Below are 8,971 nucleotides of genomic sequence, written 5' to 3' on the forward strand. Positions count from 1 at the left end.
GCTCTGGTTGGGGAGAGAGAAATCCGGCCCACACAGGGCCACAAGCCTCTTCCGGTCAGAAAAGCACCTGAGCAGCTGGGGCGCAGGGTCTGCTGACACTCGCCAACTGCCCACAACACCCGCCACAGGATCTTAAGACTTCTGGTGAGGGGAGCACAGCTTCTGCTCCAATCCAATTGCGCGGGACCTGAGACTGCATTAGTTAGGGAAGCAGAAACCAGCCTGAGTAGGGCCACAGGCCTCACCCGGCCGGATCAGCGCCAGGGTAGCGGGAGCGCAGGGTTGCCTGACACCCGCCAGCTACCCACGACCCCCGCCGCAGGATTTTGGGACTGCTGGTGAGTGGAACACAGCTTCTGCTCCAATCTTTAAATAGTGACAACGATAACAACTAACCCCAGAGATTACCAGATGGCGAAAGGTAAACGTAATAATCTTACTAACAGAAACCAAGACCAGTCACCATCATCAGAACCCAGCACCCCCACTTCACCCAGTCCAGGGCACCCCAACACACCGGAAAAGCTAGACACGGATTTAAAAGCATATCTCCTGATGATGATAGAGGACTTCAAGAAGGACGTTAATAACACACTTAAAGAAATGCAGGAGAACACTGCTAAAAAGGAAGAAGACAATAAAGAGAAAGCACAAAAATCCCTTAAAGAATTGCAGGAGAACACTGCTAAAGAGTTACAAATCCTTAAAGAAAAACATGATAACATAATCAAACAGGTAGAAGTCCTTACAGAAAAACAGGAAAACACATCCAAACAGATGATGGAAATGAACAAAACCATACTAGACCTAAAAAGGGAAGTAGACACAATAAAGAAAACCCAAAATGAGGCAACACTGGAGATAGAAACCCTAGGAAAGAAATCTGGAACCATAGATGCAAGCATCAGCAACAGAATACAAGAGATGGAAGAGAGAATCTCAGGTGCAGAAGATTCCATAGAGAACATCGGCACAACAATCAAGGAAAATGGAAAATGCAAAAAGATCCTAACTCAAAACATCCAAGAAATACAGGACATAATGAGAAGACCAAACCTACGGATAATAGGAGTGGATGAGAATGAAGATTTTCAACTCAAAGGACCAGCAAACATCTTCAACAAAATTATAGAAGAAAACTTCCCAAATCTAAAGAAAGAGATGCCCATGAACATACAAGAAGCCTACAGAACTCCAAATAGACTGGATCAGAAAAGAAATACCTCCCGACACATAATAATCAGAGCAACAAATGCTCTAAATAAAGATAGAATACTAAAAGCAGTAAGAGAAAAAGGCCAAGTAACATATAAAGGCAAGCCTATCAGAATTACACCAGATTTTTCACCAGAGACTATGAAAGCCAGAAGATCCTGGACAGATGTTATACAGACACTAAAAGAACACAAATTCCAGCCCAGGCTACTATACCCAGCCAAACTCTCAATTAACATAGATGGAGAAACCAAAGTATTCCACGACAAAACCAAATTCACACATTATCTCTCCACGAATCCAGCCCTTCAAAGGATAATAACAGAAAAAAACCAATACAAGGACAGGAACCACGCCCTAGAATCAACAAGAAGGTAATCCCTCAACAAACCTAAAAGAAGACAGCCACAAGAACAAAATGCCAACTTTAACATCAAAAATAACAGGAAACACCAATTTCTTTTCCTTAATATCTCTTAATATCAATGGACTCAACTCCCCGATAAAAAGACATAGACTAACAAACTGGCTACACAAACAAGACCCAACATTTTGCTGCTTACAGGAAACTCATCTCAGAGAAAAGGATAGACACTACCTCAGAATGAAAGGCTGGAAAACAATTCTCCAAGCAAATGGCATGAAGAAACAAGCTGGAGTAGCCATTCTAATATCTGATAAGATTGACTTCCAACCCAAAGTCATTAAAAAAGACAGGGAGGGACACTTCATACTCATCAAAGGTAAAATCCTCCAAGAGGAACTATCAATCCTGAATATCTATGCTCCAAATACAAAGGCAGCCACATTCATTAAAGAAACTTTAGTAAATCTCAAAGCACACATTGCACCTCATACAATAATAGTGGGAGACTTCAACACACCACTTTCACCAATGGACAGATCATGGAAACAGAAACTAAACAGGGACACAGTGAAACTAAGAGAAATTATGAATCAAATGGATCTGGCAGATATCTACAGAACATTCTATCCTAAAACAAAAGGATATACCTTCTTCTCAGCACCTCATGGTACCTTCTCCAAAATTGACCACATAATTGGTCACAAAACAGGCCTCAACAGATATAAAAATATTGAAATTGTCCCATGCATCCTATCAGATCACCATGGACTAAGGCTGATCTTCAATAACAAAATAAATAATAGAAAGCCAACCTTCACGTGGAAACTGAACAACACTCTTCTCAATGATACCTTGGTCAAGGAAGGAATAAAGAAAGAAATTAAGGACTTTTTAGAGTTCAATGAAAATGAAGCCACAACATACCCAAACTTATGGGACGCAATGAAAGCATTTTTAAGAGGAAAACTCATAGCTCTGAGTGCCTCCAAAAGGAAACTAGAGAGAGCACACATTAGCAGCTTGACAACACACCTAAAAGCACTAGAACAAAAGGAAGCAAATTCACCCAAGAGGAGTAGACGGCAGGAAATAATCAAACTCAGGGGTGAAATCAACCAAGTGGAAACAAGAAAAACTATTCAAAGAATCAACCAATCAAGGAGCTGGTTCTTTGAGAAAATCAACAAGATAGATAAACCCTTAGCCAGACTCACTAGAGGGCGCAGGGAAAGCATCCTAATTAACAAAATCAGAAATGAAAAAGGAGACATAACAACAGATCCTGAAGACATCCAAAACACCATCAGATCCTTCTACCAAAGGCTATACTCAACAAAACTGGAGAACCTGGATGAAATGGACAAGTTCCTAGACAGATATCAGGTACCAAAGTTGAATCAAGATCAGGTTAATGATCTAAACAGCCCTATATCCCCCAAAGAAATAGAAGCAGTCATTAATAGTCTCCCAACTAAAAAAAGCCCAGGACCAGATGGGTTTAGTGCAGAGTTCTATCAGACCTTCAAAGAAGATCTAATCCCAGTTCTTCACAAACTATTCCACAAAATAGAAACAGAAGGTACTCTACCCAACTCATTCTATGAAGCCACAATTACTCTGATACCTAAACCACAAAAAGACCCAACAAAGATAGAAAACTTCAGACCAATATCCCTTATGAATATTGATGCAAAAATCCTCAATAAAGTTCTTGCTAACCGAATCCAAGAACACATCAAAACAATCATCCATCCTGACCAAGTAGGTTTCATCCCAGGGATGCAGGGATGGTTCAATATACGGAAATCCATCAACGTAATCCAGTATATAAACAAACTCAAAGATAAAAACCACATGGTCATCTCCTTAGATGCGGAAAAAGCATTTGACAAGATCCAACACCCATTCATGATAAAAGTCTTGGAAAGATCAGGAATTCAAGGCCCATACCTAAACATGATAAAAGCAATCTACAGCAAACCAGTAGCCAACATCAAAGTAAATGGTGAGAAGCTTGAAGCAATCCCTCTAAAATCAGGGACTAGACAAGGCTGTCCACTTTCTCCATACCTATTCAACATTGTACTTGAAGTCCTAGCCAGAGCAATTCGACAACAAAAGGAGATCAAAGGGATACAAATTGGAAAAGAGGAAGTCAAAATATCACTTTTTGCAGATGATATGATAGTATATATAAGTGACCCTAAAAATTCCACCAGAGAACTCCTAAGCCTGATAAACAGCTTCGGTGAAGTAGCTGGATATAAAATTAACTCAAACAAATCAATGGCCTTTCTCTACACAAAGAATAAACAGGCTGAGAAAGAAATTAGGGAAACAACACCCTTCTCAATAGTCACAAATAATATAAAATATCTTGGCGTGACTCTAACTAAGGAAGTGAAAGATCTGTATAATAAAAACTTCAAGTCTCTGAAGAAAGAAATTATAGAAGATCTCAGAAGATGGAAAGATCTCCCATGCTCATGGATTGGCAGGATCAACATTGTAAAAATGGCTATCTTGCCAAAAGCAATCTACAGATTCAATGCAATCCCCATCAAAATTCCAAATCAATTCTTCAACGAATTAGAAAGAGCAATCTGCAAATTCATCTGGAATAACAAAAAACCTAGGATAGCAAAAACTCCTCTCAAGGATAAAAGAACCTCTGGTGGAATCACCATGCCGGACCTAAAGCTCTACTACAGAGCAATTGTGATAAAAACTGCATGGTACTGGTATAGTGACAGACAAATAGACCAATGGAATAGAATTGAAGACCCAGAAATGAACCCACACACCTATGGTCACTTGATCTTCGACAAGGGAGCTAAAAACATCCAGTGGAAGAAAGACAGCATTTTCAACAAATGGTGCTGGCACAACTGGTTGTTAACATGTAGAAGAATGCGAATCGATCCATTCCTATCTCCTTGTACTAAGGTCAAGTCTAAGTGGATCAAGGAACTTCACATAAAACCAGAGACACTGAAACTTATAGAGGAGAAAGTGGGGAAAAGCCTTGAAGATATGGGCACAGGGGAAAAATTCCTGAATAGAACAGTAATGGCTTGTGCTGTAAGATCGAGAATTGACAAGTGGGACCTCATGAAACTACAAAGCTTCTGCAAGGCTAAAGACACCATCAATAAGACAAAAAAACCACCAACAGATTGGGAAAGGATCTTCACCTATCCTAAATCAGATAAGGGACTAATATCCAATATATATAAAGAACTCAAGAAGGTGGACTCCAGAAAGTCAAATAACCCCATTAAAAAATGGGGCTCAGAACTGAACAAAGAATTCTCACCTGAGGAATACCGAATGGCAGAGAAGCACCTGAAAAAATGTTCAACATCCTTAATCATCAGGGAAATGCAAATCAAAACAACCCTGAGATTCCACCTCACACCAGTCAGAATGGCTAAGATCAAAAATTCAGGTGACAGCAGATGCTGGCGAGGATGTGGAGAAAGAGGAACACTCCTCCATTGTTGGTGGGATTGCAAGCTTGTACAACCACTCTGGAAATCAGTCTGGCGGTTCCTCAGAAAATTGGACATAGTACTACCGGAGGATCCAGCAATACCTCTCCTGGGCATATATCCAGAAGATGTCCCAACCGGTAAAAAGGACACATGCTCCACTATGTTCATAGCAGCCCTATTTATAATAGCCAGAAGCTGGAAAGAACCCAGATGTCCCTCAACAGAGGAATGGATACAGAAATTATGGTACATTTACACAATGGAGTACTACTCAGCTATTAAAAAGAATGAATTTATGAAATTCCTAGCCAAATGGATGGACCTGGAGGGCATCATCTTGAGTGAAGTAACACAATCACAAAAGAACTCACACAATATGTATTCATTGATAAGTGGATATTAGCCCAAAACTTAGGATACCCAAGATATAAGATACAATTTGCTAAACGCATGAAACTCAAGAAGAATGAAGACCAAAGTGTGGACACTGTGCACCTTCTTAGAATTGGGAACAAAACACCCAGGGAAGGAGCTACAGAGACAAAGTTCGTAGCTGTGATGAAAGGATGGACCATTTAGAGACTGCTGTATCCAGGGATCCGTCCCATAATCAGCTTCTAAACGCTGACACCATTGCATACACTAGCAAGATTTTGCTGAAAGGACCCAAATATAGATGTCTCTTGTGAGACGATGCCGGGGCCTAGCAAACACAGGAGTGGATGTTCACAGTCAGCTATTGGATGTATCACAGGGCTCCCAATGGAGAAGCTAGAGAAAGTACCCAAGGAGCTAAAGGGATCTGCAACCCTATTGTTGGAACAACATGATGTACTAACCGGAACCCTGGAGCTCTTGTCTCTAGCTGCATATGTATCGAAAGATGGCCTAGCCGGCCATCAATGGAAAGAGAGGCCCATTGGACTTGCAAACTTTATATGCCCCATTATAGGGGAATGCCAGGGCCAAAAGAATGGGAATGGGTGGGTAGGGAAGTGGGGGGCGCTATGGGGGACTTTTGGGATAGTATTGGAAATGTAATTGAGGAAATTATGTAATAAAAAAAAAAAAAAAAAAAAAAAAAAAAAAAAAAAAAAAAGAAACCTAAGAAGAAGGAAAACCAAAATGTGGATGCTTCAGTGTTTTCAGAAGGGTGAACAAAATACTCACAGGAGGAAATATGAAGACAAAGTGTGAAACAGAGACTGAAGGAAAGGCCATCCAGAGACTGCCCCATCTGGGGATCCATCCCATAGATAGCTACCAAACCCAGACATTATTGTGGATGCTGGGAAATGCTTGCTGATGGAAGCCTGATATGGCTATCTCCTGAGAGGCTCTGCCAGAGCCTGATAAATACAGAAGAGGAAGCTCACAGCCAACCATTGGACTGAGCTCAGGGGTCCCTGATGGAGGAGTTGGAGAAGGGACTGAAGGAGCTGAGGGAGTTTACAGCTCCACGGAGGGGACAATAGTGTCAATTGGCCAAATCTTCCTAAGCTCCCGGGGACTGGACCACCAACCAAAGAATACAGATGGAATGACCCATGGTGCTGGCCATATATGTGGCAGAGCATGGCCTTGTTGGACATCAGTGGGAGGGAAGGCCCTTGGGCCTGAGGGTTTTGGAAGCCCCAGGGTAGGCGAATGCCAGTGTGGGAAGACAGGAGTGGGTGGGTGGGGAAGCACCCTTATAGAGGCAGGGGGAAGGGGATTTCCGAAGGGGAAACCTGGAAAGGGGAAAGCATTTGAAATGTAAATAAAGAAAATATCTAATCAAAAACAATCTTAATCTGTGTGTGTTGGTCAGATACTCAGAGAGAGAAACTCTTAGGCATATGTAAAATGTGGATGCTATACTCTGAGAGGTGATGTGTTTATAGAGAAGGTAAAAGACCAGTCTCACTCAAACATATCCAAGAATCCAAGTTAAGAAACCCATGGACAGAGAATGCCTAGAACCATATATAATAATAATTTTGGGGGTAGAAGACACACTGTACTTCGTCAAGTACTTACTAGCAAATAGGGGTTTTGATATCCGTGTGGCTGTCACGGGAGAGCCATGAGGTTCTGGTTGTAAAACAGCCAGCAACTGTGAGTCTCCTACAGAGGATCAGGATTTCTGTGAAAGAGTGGAAATGCAAAGAGATGTATAGGAGGTGGTCTCTCATTCCCGAGAACTAATTAGAGAAAGCCCTTGGGCATCTTTAATTCTGATGTTTACATTTGTATCTTGTTTATGTGTATGTGTTCTCTCTTTCTGTGTGTGCAGTTATCCAGAGACCAGAAGAAGTTGTCAGATGGCTAGGATCTGGAGTTCACAGGGTTTGAGCCACCCCATGTGAGTGCCAGAGTTCTAATAGATAGCTCAATGCTTGAGACCCAGAGTTTGTTCCTCAGACCACAACCTACCAACAAACAGAGCAGTCTGGGTTCTGGGAAACAAACTTGAGTTTCTAAAAGACCACTAAGTCCTCTTAACCAGTGAACCCTTTCTCCAGCCCTCTTTTGGTATTTTAATCCATATTCAAGGCCTTTTCAAATGTAAGCCCCTACAAGAACTAGTTAGCTTTTGTAATCAGCCCATTGTTTTTGACCAAAGAATCTACTTCATTTTCCACAGGGGGGGAAAAGAAACCCTTTTTCCACTTTACAGATTAAATGGAGACATCAGTCAGCCATGGAGGGAGCTGGTAAGAAGGCCATAAGCTCTGATGCTGTCCTTTATCTCCCACTGGAGAGTCTGTGAGAACGTTGGTCATAGGTAGAAGGAAAACACAGTGCTTAGAAACAGTGATTCTCAACCTTCCCAATGCTGTGACTGTTTAATGCAGTTCATGTTGTGGTGACCCCAATCATAAGATTATTTCATTGATACTTTATCACTATAATTTTGATACTGTTATGAATCAGAATGCAGATATCTGTGTCTTGTGATGGTCTTGGGTGATCCCTGTTAAAGGTCATTCGACCCCACAAAAGAGTTGCAACCCACAGGTTGATGACCACTGTCTTGGAAGGAGGTAGGGGTGAAAGTAGGAAGCAGTTCAAGGACCAGCTCAGAGCTGGCTATGGAAGCAGTGAAGGTTGTGCAGACCATTTGTACTTGATCTCTCCTGCCACGATTGACAGCCATTCCCTTTGTCACCTGCCTTTGACCCACTAAGGACAGGAAAGCCCAGCACAGGGTGAACAAGGAGAAATTATAGGGAAGATTGAGTTATGTTATGTTATGTTATGTTATGTTATGTTATGTTATGTTATGTTATGTTATGTTATGTTATGGAGGAAGTCAGAAAACAGTCAGCACCTGTTGTGTGTCCACCTGCTGATGCTGCATTCCTAACTTGGGGCAATTATTGCTGTGCTGTTTGGCATGTAAAGACTAGGGATTCCTTGAAATTCCTCTCTTTGGTTGCAGTTGCATAGATTTTTTTCTACAAATGAATGATTTTAATGAAAAGCTATAAAAGCATATTACCTGCCCCTGAATCTCCATTCTTCTGACATGCCATTGGCTTAAAGTTGGAAAACATCAGAGTTTATGTGCACCCTAGGGAGGAGATGAATAATAGCATCCTTTGCTAGATACCATAAGAACTCTGAGCCCAGGCACCACAAAATCCCTTATAATGTAAACTAATAGGATGGACAATTCAGTAGCACTAGCAAGAAGGCTGTTGGATGTTGCTTGTAGGCATCATAGAAGGAACATCTTTCCATCCGGCACTGAGAATGGGTTTGTTTTTGTTTTTGTTTTTGTTTTTCTCAAACCAAAATCAAGTTCTTCAGTGGAGCTCTGTTCATCCTCAGCTCTTCTCGAATCTTCGAAGCTGCTTTTTCTCTGTGCTGAAGAAAATGGGCTTGTGGGTGAGTTAGACTGAGCAGAGCA

This window comes from Mus caroli, unplaced genomic scaffold (genome assembly GCF_978045245.1).
Source record: "Mus caroli unplaced genomic scaffold, Mus_caroli_1 scaffold_10, whole genome shotgun sequence".
NCBI classification, from domain to species: Eukaryota; Metazoa; Chordata; class Mammalia; order Rodentia; family Muridae; genus Mus; species Mus caroli.